General features: G+C 33.8%; 1 pseudogene across 1 annotated transcript; it reads right to left on the bottom strand.

The window, feature by feature from the left end:
• Positions 1-838: 838 nt before the first annotated feature.
• On the bottom strand, positions 839-10,888 carry LOC143231969 (large ribosomal subunit protein eL32-like; annotated as a pseudogene). Its single transcript, XR_013017313.1, has 4 exons — positions 10,748-10,888; positions 6,719-6,824; positions 4,647-4,798; positions 839-1,043 (listed from the first exon to the last, which is right to left on the bottom strand). The product of XR_013017313.1 is annotated as a large ribosomal subunit protein eL32-like (transcript).
• Between the last annotated feature and the right edge of the window lie 5,301 nt (positions 10,889-16,189).

A 16,189-nucleotide genomic window follows, 5' to 3' on the forward strand; every position in this document is an offset into this window, starting at 1 on the left:
TTTAAGTCCTTGTTTTACAGATGCGAACACGAAGAATCCTTTTAATAATGGAAACGAACATGAGATGTACTTCCTATATCCGTGTGTGTTTGTCTAGAAATGCACGGTAATAAGACGGACTTAACAATTTACAACCATAGAACTGAATCGTTTCTGGTAATTTTAAAAGGTAATATTTACAGTTTAAACTGCAGAAGTAACTTTAATTGAAAACACAAAACAAAACAATGTTTTATTCAATATTAAAATTCACCATTCGTCTATTTAATATTTGTTCCAACTTAACATGGCAGACACTGGTAACCATGGTAACCAACATTTACATAACCCTCTTGTAAAATGTAACAATATTCTTAATTGTTTAACCCTAGAATTATTAAAAAGGCTAACGTTTCTTGATGACGAGAAACCCACTTAACCTGAAGATGACCTAGGAAGGTCGAAACGTTGTTCTCTCCTTATCAGTAACGGTGTTACTACCCATACCAGCCGTTCTGAGATACAATAGTGTTAATACCCATACCAGCCGTTCTGAAATACAATAGTGTTAATACCCATACCAGCCGTTCTGAGATACGAGGCCAACGCTTATATTGTTTAATAACCTGATTCCATGACGTTTAGTGATAAGATGTGTTGGTGTCCCCTAAGTCTTTTGACGAAATTGTGATCGAGTTCAAGTCTCTTACTTTTTATGCTGGGTATTATAACACATAACAAGTTGTGGATAATACATTTTCTCTACATTGGGAAAACCCTCTAGACAGAACAGGTTCTGGTAATCCACAAGAAATGTTCCAGTTCTTCAAACTACTGAAAGAATATAAAACAACTGGACTGGTTGGCCATTACTTTATTGTTTAACACCAGTATAAACAATAAGGCTATTCATTCTCCTCCGACCGGATTCGAGCATTAGCATTGGTCACTCTGATGGCTAACTGCTGAGCTCTCTCGATGATTTCTTTCCTCTTTCTAGAAGAAACTCCGTGGGCAATTTCAGCACAGTACCGTCTGTTCTGCATCATTAACATTTCAAGATCCTATGGTTAAAATATAAACATGTATGTCTTTTTACAAACAGCCACACACTACTTGACAAGTAATCAAACCCAACATTTTTAAACAATCACCACATCACATCCATAGAGAATGTATAAAACAATAAAAATTGTCTCTAACACATTTCAACCACAGCTAAATGTTCAGTAACTTAATGTATATTAAGTAATTCTACATGTAATAAGAGTAACTTGTTGTAAGATGACCTGTCAATGTATATTAAGTTATTATACATGCAATTTTTACTTTTTCTGACAACTTGGATACAAATTTAAAGTAAATGTTAATAATATGATGTGGTGACTGTATCTGAAAATAATAATACTCTCAAAACACTTTGTGTAAGTCATTAATTCTATTTGTAGTTAAGTAGTCAATGACAATATACCAATTAAATCAAAACCTTCAATTTCAGAAAACACCAGTGAATGTTGCATCTAAAGATTAACTCTTTAGCAGAGGAATGAAGAGACAGAAAAACTTTAACTAGCAATGTTTTATACATTGTAGTCCAAACCTAATGTCACAAATGTTCATAACATATGAATTCCAGACAGCCACATCTTTTTTGTTGGGAACCAAAATCGTGTCTTCTTCTACCAAACTCTTACAAGACACAGAAATGCTTTAGAAAATGAATTAATAGAATATTGTAATTTTAAAAGTACTACACAAGGGCAGTCTAGATTCAACAGAATTTTTGTCTACAAACTAATGCATGCTTCCAATAATACTTCTGGACAGTGGTAATGAATTAACTATGGGAATGAGTTACTTTCTTTCCACATACACCCAAGAACACTGGACACAGTGGTAATGAATTAACTATGGGAAAGGACTTGAGTAACATTGTTCTGGAGTCAACAGAAGCTTTCCTAGACACACAATAATGGGTGAGAAAAACTAATTCAATTTTTTGGAAAGTTCCATGGACATAAGAACATACTTCATCGAACTAGGACGTCACCCTAAGAACAAAGTAAGATGCAAATAATTCAGTTCTGAGATACTTTAGGATCTAATTTTACTTTCACTCAAGCTACAGGATAAGGCAGTTTTCTTTGTGTTCTATACCAAGGTGTAACTATGAAACAAAGTGGTATTACAGTCCTGACCTGAACTTTTACCTGTGAAATTAGTAAAACATAGATGTAATAATCTTTTCTCCAATGTCTCACAACCAAAACAGTGGATTCCATATACAACTTTAACGATAAAAATGTTTGTATTATTCACCTTCTGATACTTAACATGACAAACAACTTGATTATAGCACTAAATTTGTAATTATTTTATCATTCATTACAAACATCTGTTAAATGGATTTTGTACTTCCTAACGTATTATCCAATTATAGTTTTAATAACAGCTGGAAGATACCAACACTTATGGTACGTTGGTCCAGGTTTTAAAATGGAAGACAGTGATTGGTCCAAGTGTATTAAAATGAACAGGTGTGCTATTTAAGAAGTCAAACAACAGTAACAACTAATATAAATGTATCAGAACCAGTGTTTCCTCTAAGCTGCACAACAACTAAAGCACATCCTTGATAACTGAAAGGAGTCTCAAAATGTTAACAGCCTTAATGACCCTGGCAGTCAATAGGCCTAAAGCCCAAATAAACAAATGGCAGAATTACAGAGCAGCTAACTATGCAAGAGAGTTAATGGTCTAAACATACCACTTCCAATGTCCACATCACACTGACACTAGTGCATATGAAAAAATTAAACACTGATCAAAACTACACTGTGATAGTCTGGATTTCTGTAAACAGCGTGATACAACTAAAAATGGATTGTTTTTGTAAACAGTATTTAGAACACTTCTCTAAAAGTATATTTATACACTCAGATAATAATTAAAGATGTATTCAAGACACCCTTTCTACTAGTCGTACTGGAAAACAAAAGAATATGGAGCAATTTGGGACACTACCACCATCCAGAAAAACGCCTGCAACAAGTAATCTTCCAGTTACAATAAATGAAGGAAGGCAACATTGTAACAGGTGAGAATCCATGAAGGTCAGAGGCAAAAGCCATCTAGTATCCCTAGGTATAAGTACCTAACATAACCAAGAACGATCAAGAAACGAGGCCAACAGAGTACTAGTTTGTAATGATAAGGCTTTCAACAAATACACATTGTTCAACTTTCTTATACCTCAAACAGCTGGAGAATGAAATAAGTTGTTCCTGGTATTGTATATGAAGACAAAGTCAAGTCACCAGACCTAACATGTACAGATTTCTGTGTGACCAAATGCAACAAAACCGTTGTCTGACACTGCTGGATGCATTATGGAAAGCCAGAAGGGATGTGCTGTGCTTTGGACAAAATGGCAGAGTAATGAGAGACATTCGCAATAAAAACTACATTTTAATATCAGAGTCCAGACATACAGTTGTCAAAGCAACATGGACCATAAACACATGGCAACATTCCAAGACCCACTTGTTCTCCAGAGAATGTTCATTGAACATGGACTAAAAACACACAGCAATGCTCCAAGATGTACTCATTCTCCATAGAATGTTTATTGAACATGGACCAGAAACACAAGGCGACGTTCTAAGATGTACTCATTTCCCACAGAATGTTTATTGAACATGGACCAGAAACACAAGGCGACGTTCTAAGATGTACTCATTTCCCACAGAATGTTCATTAAACATGGACCATAAACACAAGGCCACGTTCTAAGATGTACTCATTTCCCACAGAATGTTCATTAAACATGGACCATAAACACAAGGCCACGTTCTAAGATGTACTCATTTCCCACAGAATGTTCATTAAACATGGACCATAAACACAAGGCCACGTTCTAAGATGTACTCATTTCCCACAGAATGTTCATTAAACATGGACCATAAACACAAGGCCACGTTCTAAGATGTACTCATTTCCCACAGAATGTTCATTAAACATGGACCATAAACACAAGGCCACGTTCTAAGATGTACTCATTTCCCACAGAATGTTCATTAAACATGGACCATAAACACAAGGCCACGTTCTAAGATGTACTCATTTCCCACAGAATGTTCATTAAACATGGACCATAAACACAAGGCCACGTTCTAAGATGTACTCATTTCCCACAGAATGTTCATTAAACATGGACCATAAACACAAGGCCACGTTCTAAGATGTACTCATTTCCCACAGAATGTTCATTAAACATGGACCATCGCGTTCTAAGATGTACTCATTTCCCACAGAATGTTCATTAAACATGGACCATAAACACAAGGCCACGTTCTAAGATGTACTCATTTCCCACAGAATGTTCATTAAACATGGACCATAAACACAAGGCCACGTTCTAAGATGTACTCATTTCCCACAGAATGTTCATTAAACGTTCTAAGATGTACTCATTTTCCACAGAATGTTCATTAAACATGGACCATAAACACAAGGCCACGTTCTAAGATGCACTCGTTCTATGCAGAACATTCACTGTTTTCACAATACTTCAAAAACCATAATTATAGGACCTAGTTCTCAATAAAACTCAAGTTTGATTTTTACATAATTTAGTCTCTCATCAGTACAGTAACAGTTCTACTTACCCTGGAATTATGGACAAGGACTTTTTTGAATCCATTGGGAAGAATATGTTTTATCTTTTTTGCAGTTCCATACCGATATTGGGCATCAGATACTGACCCTTGAAACGTCTTCTAACCCTGTTGTCTATACCCTTTGGTTTTCTCCAGTTTGGCTGAAACCAAAACAACAAGAATTAGACAAGGTTTTAATCAGAATATTTTAATACCATTTTGCAAGGAAAACATATTTTCTATACCAATGACATAAAATATTTGCATTCATGAACACCATCATGTTTACATTTCTTCGAAACAGAACCTTGGCAGGGGTTTAGTTTAGAGAGAGAGAAGCCTGAGGAACTCTCTCCACAACAGGGGTATTCAGGTAGTAATCACAATACATTTCTTCAAAACCAAAATAATTCATTAAAGGGTGGAGAACTTGATAATATTAACCTGTATTTAAGAGTCCATACAAAACTACACACACACACGAACCAGGATTAATTTCTGGAATAAGTCCTGAAGATTTATTTTTGGGATATGTTATTTATTTTAATGACAAAAATAACTTGCATTTCCTGTTTTAGTAAATGGTTGTGACTGATCAAAGCTAAACAACAAAACTGAAAAATATAGAAAATTAGCATACAGTTGTTCTTGCACACAAACAAACAGAAAAACCTCCAAAAGTTGAAATTTATTCTGTACAACAAAACCAATTTATTTACTTTCATAATACAAATTGCAATTTTCGATTTTGAGTTGGTATTAGAATGGTCTGAATAAAATCACTAGTTTGAAAAATTCAAAAATGTTTTCCTGATGATAGTACAGCACTTGTAAGTCACAATGATTTCACCAATTTTTAATGTTTTCCTGATGATAGTATAGCACTTGTAAGCCACGATGATTTCACCGATTTTTAATGTTTTCCTGATCATAGTATAGCACTTGTAAGCCACGATGATTTCACCGATTTTTAATGTTTTCCTGATCATAGTATAGCACTTGTAAGCCACAATGATTTCTCTGATTTTTAATGTTTTCCAGATAGCACTTGTCCAGAAAGCTCTCTTTCTCTGTTATTATAGCTTTTAGTTAACCTTAATCTACACAGGTCATGAGTCAAAGGCCATGTCATCACATTTGTTATCTCAGATTCAAAATTTTATTGAACTATTATGAATGTACATCAATAAGTTTGGTACAAACTGTAGATTCTAATACAAAGTTTATTATTATACATTGTTTAGTTCCTGAATTTAAAAGTAAATATAAAAGATAACATCAATGTTTGTTATGTGGAACACACTGCTGGTTAAAATTAAGTGTTTCTGATGTCAAAATACAAAGCAAGTCCCATCTTTACGATTCACTAAGATATCGCTACATGTAGAGTCAAACACAGTGACTTTACTCACATCTATGTTTTTGGAAATGGTCACTTATATAAACTTACTGTTCATAAATGTACATACATCTAAATGTATAATTTTAAAAAATTTAAGCTGCTTTCATGAAAAACATGAATTATATTAATTTTTTATGGTGGTTACAAGATCAGTCAAATCTACTAATCTCACAGATATTCGTTAGTGAAAATAACAGCTAAATTATAAAGGTTTTTCTTAAGAAACATATGAAAACTTTCTGAACATTACAAATATTTTGTATGTGAAATTTGGTAAAAAAATATTCTGATTCATGAAAATATTTTTAATCTTAAAATTACTTCAAAAACATTGGATAACCAACATGCAAATATAAGAAAGGCACAAGAAATACACTCAGCAATTTAAAGATAGATACATGTACACTATAACCAAGCACAAAATGGTTATGAGATGAGACCCATGGACCAAGTCCGTGATGAAGAGTTGAGCATGTTTAGATAGAAGTCAGGACATAATGATGAAAGCTTAGCTAAGCAGTGTTGGAAAGCTTTATGTTACACATTTGATTTCTTTTTAGAGCTTGCAAAAAAAACAAAAAAACCTTATATTATACAGATGTTACAGTAAAAGTTAATCATGAATATGACTAAAATATGAAACATTAAAAGAAGTGAAAAACAGACATTAAAGACTCACCTTTATCTTCACGTATCTGTCAGACTGATGACGAATGAATTTTTTAAGCCTTTTTTTCACAATTCTGTGTTTTACCAATGGTCGAATTGTCATTTTGAAACAATATCTGAAAACAATAAACAAAACTAATATCTTAACTCATAATTGCTGAACATAAGATTAATATAAAAGACATTTCAACTAATATTTATACATTGTAACTGACCCAGTTAAGAAAACTGGTTATATGTGAAAGGTTTCATCAGCTGTGTGAAGAACAGTCAAAGTGTTTAATATCGTTCTTCACTATGTAATAGTTTTACAGTCAAAGTGTTTAATATAGTTCTTCACTATGTATCAGTTTTACAGTCAAAGTGTTTAATATCGTTCTTCACTATGTAATAGTTTTGCAGTCAAAGTGTTTAATATCGTTCTTCACTATGTAATAGTTTTACAGTCAGTGTTTAATATCGTCCTTAACTATGTGATAGTTTTACAGTCAAAGTGTTTAATATCGTCCTTCACTATGTGATAGTTTTACAGTCAAAGTGTTTAATATCGTCCTTCACTATGTAATAGTTTTACAGTCAAAGTGTTTAATATCGTCCTTCACTATGTAATAGTTTTACAGTCAGTGTTTAATATCGTTCTTCACTATGTAATAGTTTTACGGTCAAAGTGTTTAATATCGTTCTTCACTATGTAATAGTTTTACGGTCAAAGTGTTTAATATTGTTCTTCACTATGTAATAGTTTTACAGTGAGTGTTTAATATCGTCCTTCACTATGTAATAGTTTTACAGTCAAAGTGTTTAATATCGTTCTTCACTATGTAATAGTTTTACAGTCAAAGTGTTTAACATCGTTCTTCACTATGTAATAGTTTTACAGTCAAAGTGTTTAATATCGTTCTTCACTATGTAATAGTTTTACAGTCAAAGTGTTTAATATCGTCCTTCACTATGTAATAGTTTTACAGTCAAAGTGTTTAATATCGTCCTTCACTATGTGATAGTTTTACAGTCAAAGTGTTTAATATCATCCTTCACTATGTAATAGTTTTACAGTCAAAGTGTTTAATATCGTCCTTCACTATGTGATAGTTTTACAGTCAAAGTGTTTAATATCATCCTTCACTATGTAATAGTTTTACAGTCAAAGTGTTTAATATCGTCCTTCACTATGTAATAGTTTTACAGTCAAAGTGTTTAATATCGTCCTTCACTATGTGATAGTTTTACAGTCAAAGTGTTTAATATCGTCCTTCACTATGTAATAGTTTTACAGTGAGTGTTTAATATCGTTCTTCACTATGTAATAGTTTTACAGTCAAAGTGTTTAATATCGTTCTTCACTATGTAATAGTTTTACAGTCAGTGTTTAATATCGTCCTTCACTATGTAATAGTTTTACAGTCAAAGTGTTTAATATCATTCTTCACTATGTAATAGTTTTACAGTCAGTGTTTAATATCGTTCTTCACTATGTGATAGTTTTACAGTCAAAGTGTTTAATATCGTCCTTCACTATGTAATAGTTTTACAGTCAAAGTGTTTAATATCATTCTTCACTATGTAATAGTTTTACAGTCAGTGTTTAATATCGTCCTTCACTATGTGATAGTTTTACAGTCAAAGTGTTTAATATCGTTCTTCACTATGTAATAGTTTTACAGTCAGTGTTTAATATCGTTCTTCACTATGTGATAGTTTTACAGTCAGTGTTTAATATCGTTCTTCACTATATGATAGTTTTACAGTCAAAGTGTTTAATATCGTTCTTCACTATGTGATAGTTTTACAGTCAGTGTTTAATATCGTTCTTCACTATGTGATAGTTTTACAGTCAGTGTTTAATATCGTTCTTCACTATATGATAGTTTTACAGTCAAAGTGTTTAATATCGTCCTTCACTATGTAATAGTTTTACAGTGAGTGTTTAATATCGTTCTTCACTATGTAATAGTTTTACAGTCAAAGTGTTTAATATCGTTCTTCACTATGTAATAGTTTTACAGTCAAAGTGTTTAATATCATCCTTCACTATGTAATAGTTTTACAGTCAGTGTTTAATATCGTCCTTCACTATGTAATAGTTTTACAGTCAGTGTTTAATATCATTCTTCACTATGTAATAGTTTTACAGTCAGTGTTTAATATCGTCCTTCACTATGTAATAGTTTTACAGTCAAAGTGTTTAATATCGTTCTTCACTATGTAATAGTTTTACAGTCAAAGTGTTTAATATCGTTCTTCACTATGTAATAGTTTTACTTGTTCTTCCAAAAGTATATGCAGAATAATGACAAACTGTAGTGGACCACGGACAACAGTCTTAAAAATAGTTTTCAACCATAACTTAAGAATTACCATAATTATTACAAGACGACAATTAAAATATCGATTTCACATAATGAGCGTAATACTGAATAGCACGTACAACGTTGGAATGTAATGTTACCAAACACACACACTGGCTCTGCTAAATATTAGAAGCTGTTAATCTAGCTGATTTTTACCATTTATTATTCTATGAATACATCTCCTTAACAATGGAAAAACATGAGAGACCATTGTGTTTGATTTACTATATGAGCCATATCTTAGCATACAGAAGAGGTTCTTATTTTATATTCCAACGTGTAAGTATTAGTAATTTGAGTTCTTTATTTGTACAATGTTATAGACTTTACATTTTGACATTACAAACATTAATTTTAAACAGCTGCATTCAACATACACGTGACATACAGAAATCAATATTTAGGTGTTTTTAATATTTAATTTGAAATTAAGAAATCACCTCACACATAACATTAAAATTTGAATTATAACTTAATCTACAATTTGATACCAAACTTACTTATGCAAGTTCATGAAACAGAACTTCAGTCAAGTTCTTAATGCAAATAAACAAATTTAATGATATATAATGATAGAACCTTTTTCCTGTCTGGAAAATGATGTTAAACAGATAAAAGCTGACTTTTGAATTTTTGTTTCTTATACAGTTTCACTAGCGTGACAGCCAAGCTGGACCAATGGTCCTGTGTACAGGGTGGCCCATAAGTCTCTACCCATCCATGTTATTATGTTATACTAATGATGGGTTGAAGGCAGCTGTTACTGCAGCATTTGAAACAATAACTCCTGCTATGTTGAGGAAAATGTCTCACAGAACATGGCATCACATAACATTATGCAGTGAGAATGAGGGACAGCACACAGATACACAAGATTTATGGATGGGTAGGGACTTACGGGCCACCCTGTATCTTTAACTTCTATTTATATATTGATAACATTTAAAATATTCAAAGATTATCTTTATACATGTAGAGTTATGAGATGTATTGTCCATTACTGGGTAGAACTTTAGTATTACTAGACTACCAGTACGTTTGTTTAAATTAATGGCCACAAAAATTATGATGTTTAATGTTATTGTGAAAAAACATGCATACATACTTATCTGTACTGAAGTAGCATTTCGAATTAAAGCACACTTTTTAATTCACTTAGCTGTCACAGATATTTCTAACACTAACAGACTGATTGGCTAAAAAATGAATTACCTTCAGCAGGAGTGTAGTCTAAAGGATAAGAGTGAATTTATCTTGGATTATTGGAAGTTTGGAAATCAGGACTAAAGGAGAAATCGCTTATTTTCTAAATAATTAAGGGTAAATCTATACCTTTACTTTTCTTAAGGGATAACGTGGAAGCAAAATCCTATATTGAATGGTACCTTGATGTTTTTATACTAAGCCGCAAATATAAGTTACACAAAACCATAGTCGTAGCGATAATAGTATATTAATATTACCTGAAACAACGTTAGAGCTCGAAATAAGCCTAACCGAAGTAATCCATTTTCTATAAGCAAATATCAGAATATGCGGCAAACACACTGACATTTACCCCTTACATTTCGAAAATAAAGTCCTAAACATAACCTTTATTATTCAAATTAAAATTAAGTAAGAAATCTTATATATTTTAAAATAAATTAATACAAGATTATAAAAGATTCTCCTTGCCCTTTACTTACCCAGAGAGCCGACGTCAATATTAATGAGGAATGTAAAGAAATCTATTGGGAAAGTGCCATCTGCTAGATTTAAACTTTATATTATTATTATATTATATTAAATTCCATTTTAAACCAGAGACAACTATTATAGTATCATAAACAAAATGCATTTTATGTGTTATTTTTGTGATCATATCTCACAGTTAAAACAAAACGTTGTATAGAAATGAATGTTATCTCAGAAATAGCTGTTTCTAAACTTCACATGGTTTATATAATTTTGACTAACATGAAACATTTTCCTCATTACAAAAGGCAATATAATGCAGTGGATTTTGAGCGCGGACATAAGATGAAAAGAAAAAAAAATGACGAAAGTTGATCTGAAAAATTATAAAATTATTTATGCAGCATGATGCAAAGAAATAACGTGGTGTCGAAAATAAGATCAATCATAAACTAAAGAATTACGATATCTTGAGTGCACTCTGAACAACGGAGATCTAGCTTCTGAAAATGTTCAAGTTTTAGAATTTCGTTATGTTTTCTAACTATTTTGGCTCGGCATGGCCAGATGGGTTAAGGCGTACGACTCGTAATCTGAAGGTCGCGGGTTCGAATCCCCATCACACCAAACATGCTTGCCCTTTCAGCCATGGGGGCGTTATAATGTGACGGTCAATACCACTATTCGTTGGTAAAAGAGAAGCCTTAAAGTTGGCGGTGGGTGGTGATAACTAGCTGCCTTTCCTCTAGTCTTACACTATTTAATTAGGGATGGCTAGCTGAGATAGCTCTCGACGAGTTTTGGGCCACGCCCCCGTTAGTACAGCGGTAAGTCTACGGATTTCCAACGCTAAAATCAGGGGTTCGATTCCCATCAGTGGGCTCCGCAGATAGCTCGATGTGGCTTTGCTATAAGAAAACACACACACACACACTTTTGCGTGAAATTCAAAACAAACATTCTCAAAGCTAAATTAAAATAACTTAAAAATTTAAAATCAGCCTTCATCATTCATATGCTTAAAAAGCTATATCTTAAACTCACTCAATTTTAGTACATCTTCAACATTCAAAGGAAGCACATTTCAGTACTCTGATTGTCAAAGTGTTTACGTTCAACCAAGCGCCTGTAAACGGCTGGAGTATCCATGACTCTCTATATCTTTGTTAAAATTGAAATACGGACTTCTTCATATTCGTTCAAATATCTATCGCGGAAGGAGCAATTTTATTAAGAGCTGCAGAGCTGGATGCCCACATATGCAGTTGGTATAGTTCAATCTACCGTGCAAGTATTTTACGACACGTTTCCGTTTGCTTCAAAATTCAAGATATAAAGATGTCATATAGGAACCAAGAATTTATGATGGTTATTCGAAGTGATTATAAAAATCCAATCTGACTATTATTGACGATACGAATACGATACGATACGTATGAGAAACGAAAGTGCATCAACACCATTTATTCCCTTTAGGATCTTAAACGACTCAATCAAATCCTCCTAACTCTTCTTTTTTCAAGATAAAACAATTTAAGAGAATTCAGTCTCTCTTTATATGACAATTTCTCCATCACAGGCATCATTCTAGTGACCTTTCTCTGAACCCTTTCCAACATTTCAAAGTCTTTTCTAAGGTAAAGAACCCAAGACTGTAAACAATATTCCAAATGACCAATGACCTGTATGATGAAATTATAACCTATTAAGAGTTGTCTTTAATATTTCTGTTGGTACAACATAAAATTCTATTTGCCCAACCACTAGCAACATACTACTTGAATGGCTCGAGCCACTGATCAATCATTACATCTAAATTCCTTTCCTTCATAATATTGTTAAGGTTATTCCCACTCAAACTACACTTATAATTCAAATTATTATAGCCCACCTGGATTATCTTACATTTATTATAATTATAATCCAACTGGCATTTATTTTTCTTACTAACTAGAGCTAAATCCCTTTGTAAATCAGCAACATCCTCTTCGCTGCCAGCAACACCCAGCACCTTTGATATCATTTGTAATTTTAAGTAACTTATCCATAATTCCTTCATCTATAATTTGATATAAATCAAAAAGAGTAAATGTCTTAAGACTGGTCCCTGGTACTTGTGTCATTAATCCAGATTGACTGAACTTCACATTATTAGTTTGTTTTGTTTTGAATTTTGCACAAAACTACAAGAGGGTTATTTGCGCTAGCCGTTCCTAATTTAGCAGTGTAAGACCAGAGAGAAAGAAGGCAGCCAGTCATCACTATCCACCGTCAACTCTTGAGCTACTCTTTTACCAACGGATAGTGGAATTGACAGCCACATTATAACGTCCCCACGGCTGAAAGGGCGAGAATGTGTGGTGTTATGGGGAACTCTATATGAACTCCATTTGTTAAATGACTGTGCAAAACAACTTTTAACAGACTTTCCAATACTGATGTAAGACTGATGGGTCTGTAATTACTGGGACAGTTTTCATCACCTCCCTTAAAAGAGAAATTACATTATCCAACTTCCAATCATCTGGTTCCTGCCCTTAACAAATGTCACATCTGATCAGTGTCTCCAGATAACTCATCTGGCTAATTCACAAAAGATGTGAATCAGTTGCCCAAGTCTCCTTGTATAATCGTGTGTCGATAAATTCACAATAAGAAACAAAAACAACAAAGGAGTTATTGTAGCTTCTTAAAATTCAAACTCTTCTTCTGTGAGGATTAAAAAAAATATTTCAAGGTTCAGGCTCGGCATGGCCAGGGCGTTAAGGCGATCGACTCGTAATCTGAGGGACGTGGGTTCCAATCCCCGTCGCGCCAAACATGCTCGTCCTTTCAGCTGTGGAACGTTGTGATGTAACAGTTAATCTCACTATTCGTTGGTAAATGAGTAGCCCAAGAGTTGGTGGTGGGTGGTAGTAATTAACTGCCTTTTCTCTAACTTTGCACTGCTAAAATTATGGACGGCTAGCGCAGATAGCCCTCGTGTAGCTTTGCAAGAAATTCAAAACAAACCAAACCAGAATATTGTCAAATTTCATTATCCTAACCGAATATACAACGATAAACATCTGAGCATTTAACCTTTCACGTTTGTCATTTTATTTAACTTCACCAAATGTCATAATGGGTCAACTATTTACCATAGTAAATATATATCAGCTATAGTTGTCGACCCTGCTTATATCACATATAAACACAGTTGTTATAGGATATAAATAACTTCTTTTATCATGGTCATAAATACTTTAACATAATTCTAAGCATTTATCACACTACGTCATAACTGTTATCTCTGGCTGTCTTTAAATTCTAACTTTTCTTAAATTAACCACCCATTTTTAAGAACTGGTCACCGTTTATTTATTTCCTTTATAAGCTACTTTTCAAGTAATTCATTAAGTTTTAGCTATTTGTAGTACCAGCTAGACTATTGTAGTACTAGCTAGACTATTGTAGTACCAGCTAGACTATTTGTAGTACCAGCTAGACTATTGTAGTACCAGCTAGACTATTGTAGTACCAGCTAGACTATTTGTAGTACCAGCTAGACTATTGTAGTACCAGCTAGACTATTGTAGTACCAGCTAGACTAATATATGCAGCCTCTAAACTTTCCAACTAGGAATAATGTGGTGTATAAAACTTTTGCTTCGACGTCTGGTAATTTCGCTAAGCAGGTACTTATGTGTTCTTGGGTTAAGGGCCGAAAACACCGCTAGCAGCGAAGGTACCCAGTTGATGACACAATCTTGTTCTTTCAACATTACCATACATTGGAATATAAAATGTTTTTGGGAACTGATGTCAATTATTTTTAAACTATCGAACAAAATCTCCCTGCTTTTGTTTAAAATAGTGTTAATCTGTAGTATTCCGCTGTTTAGTATATTTGTTGAGAGTACAGTTCGGAAACTACGTCATATTGTTAATCACAGGTTGCCAATTAAATTTCAGATGTCATAATGAACTGAGAAAGACAACCTAGAGTAGACCAGAAAGTTATCACAACATTTCTGTGACAGAATTTTTTTAATTCTTAAAAAATATAATTCGTAATTTATCTGTTGTTTTCTTTGATGATATATTAAAAAATATGAAACTAATTGTGCCTCTTAGATAACATTTATTTATTTTAGAGCAAAGTTACACAATGGGGAAGGTCCATTGCTTGATTAATTGGTTGATTTAGTGTTTTATGGCAAAAGCAGCTGGGCTATCTGCGCCAAACGTCCAGTAAAAAGGTAAAAGTAAAGTAAATGTAGTAAGATTCGTAAAAGGAAACAAAGATATAAACTAAACAGCAATTAAAAACAGAAAATGGCATAAAACCAATGTTGACATCCAGTCTACAAAGTTGTAAAGGGTTTCCTGTAGCAGAATGGTAATGATCATAACCCACCAGGAAGACTTACAGGTAAGTACAAGAACCACCGTCAGTCACCTGAAGTTGGCCTTTCCAGTCCTGGTTCCGGTTTATGTGTCAGTGTGGCCAGCACTAAAAGGTAAAGTAATAAGAGTGTTAAATGACATGCAGCAAAAGTGTAATAACTACTCGCCAGGACGACTAACAGGTAGTTCAAACGGATAGTTCAAACAGCAGCGTTAGTCACCTGAAGTTGGCCTTTCCAGGTCTGATGTCGAGTTATTTAATGTTCTGGTCATTTTTCAATGTCAAATTGAACTCGAGAGATTGAGACTCTGAAAAGGGAACCACAATTAAAAGGTGTAATGAATAAATATCAAACACTTAACTGAGGTTAAAAAGATTAATGGCCATTAAAAAACTAAAAACTTTATCAAGGTGGACAGTGTCACCATCACCAATGACACTGTCTAACGTTATGGACAAACCTGGTGCGGTCGTTGAGAGTCGTAACGATGGCAAGAAAGTAAAATGTAGCTTATTGTGATCTGAGTGTTACACAAACTACACACTGGTGAATCAGTTACAGATAAAAGAAAATGATGATTTAAAAAACTGTGACCAATGTGTAGTCTCGTTAGAACAACTTCCTCTTTCCGATCCTTATGAAAACTAGATGGCCAAAGTGCAATATAGGGTTTTATTTGGAAAAGCTTGTTGTCACGTTGCCCACACCAAGTGGACTGCCAGCTGGCACGGAGCTGAGCCTTGAATATAGGGCCATAGTCCATGTACAGAATAGGCACAGTGGTGATAGTGCCAGAGCAGATAGATTTAGCTGCCGTGTCTGCAAGCTCGTTCCCGCGAATACCAACGTGGCCCGATATCCAGAAAAACTGGATAGAAGTAGATGTTAAAGAGAAATGGGCCAGTTGGTTTTGTATATCAGCGAGAACGGTAGTTTGAAGGAATCTTGGGATCTTTCCCTGGCTTAGGGAAAGGTAAGATAATAGCCTGGCACCAGGCATCAGGAGAAACATTCTTCTGCCAGATACGGTTAAAAACAATTAGAAGGACATCAAGAGAAGCA

Source organism: Tachypleus tridentatus, chromosome 1, assembly GCF_004210375.1.
Source record: "Tachypleus tridentatus isolate NWPU-2018 chromosome 1, ASM421037v1, whole genome shotgun sequence".
Classification (NCBI taxonomy): domain Eukaryota; kingdom Metazoa; phylum Arthropoda; class Merostomata; order Xiphosura; family Limulidae; genus Tachypleus; species Tachypleus tridentatus.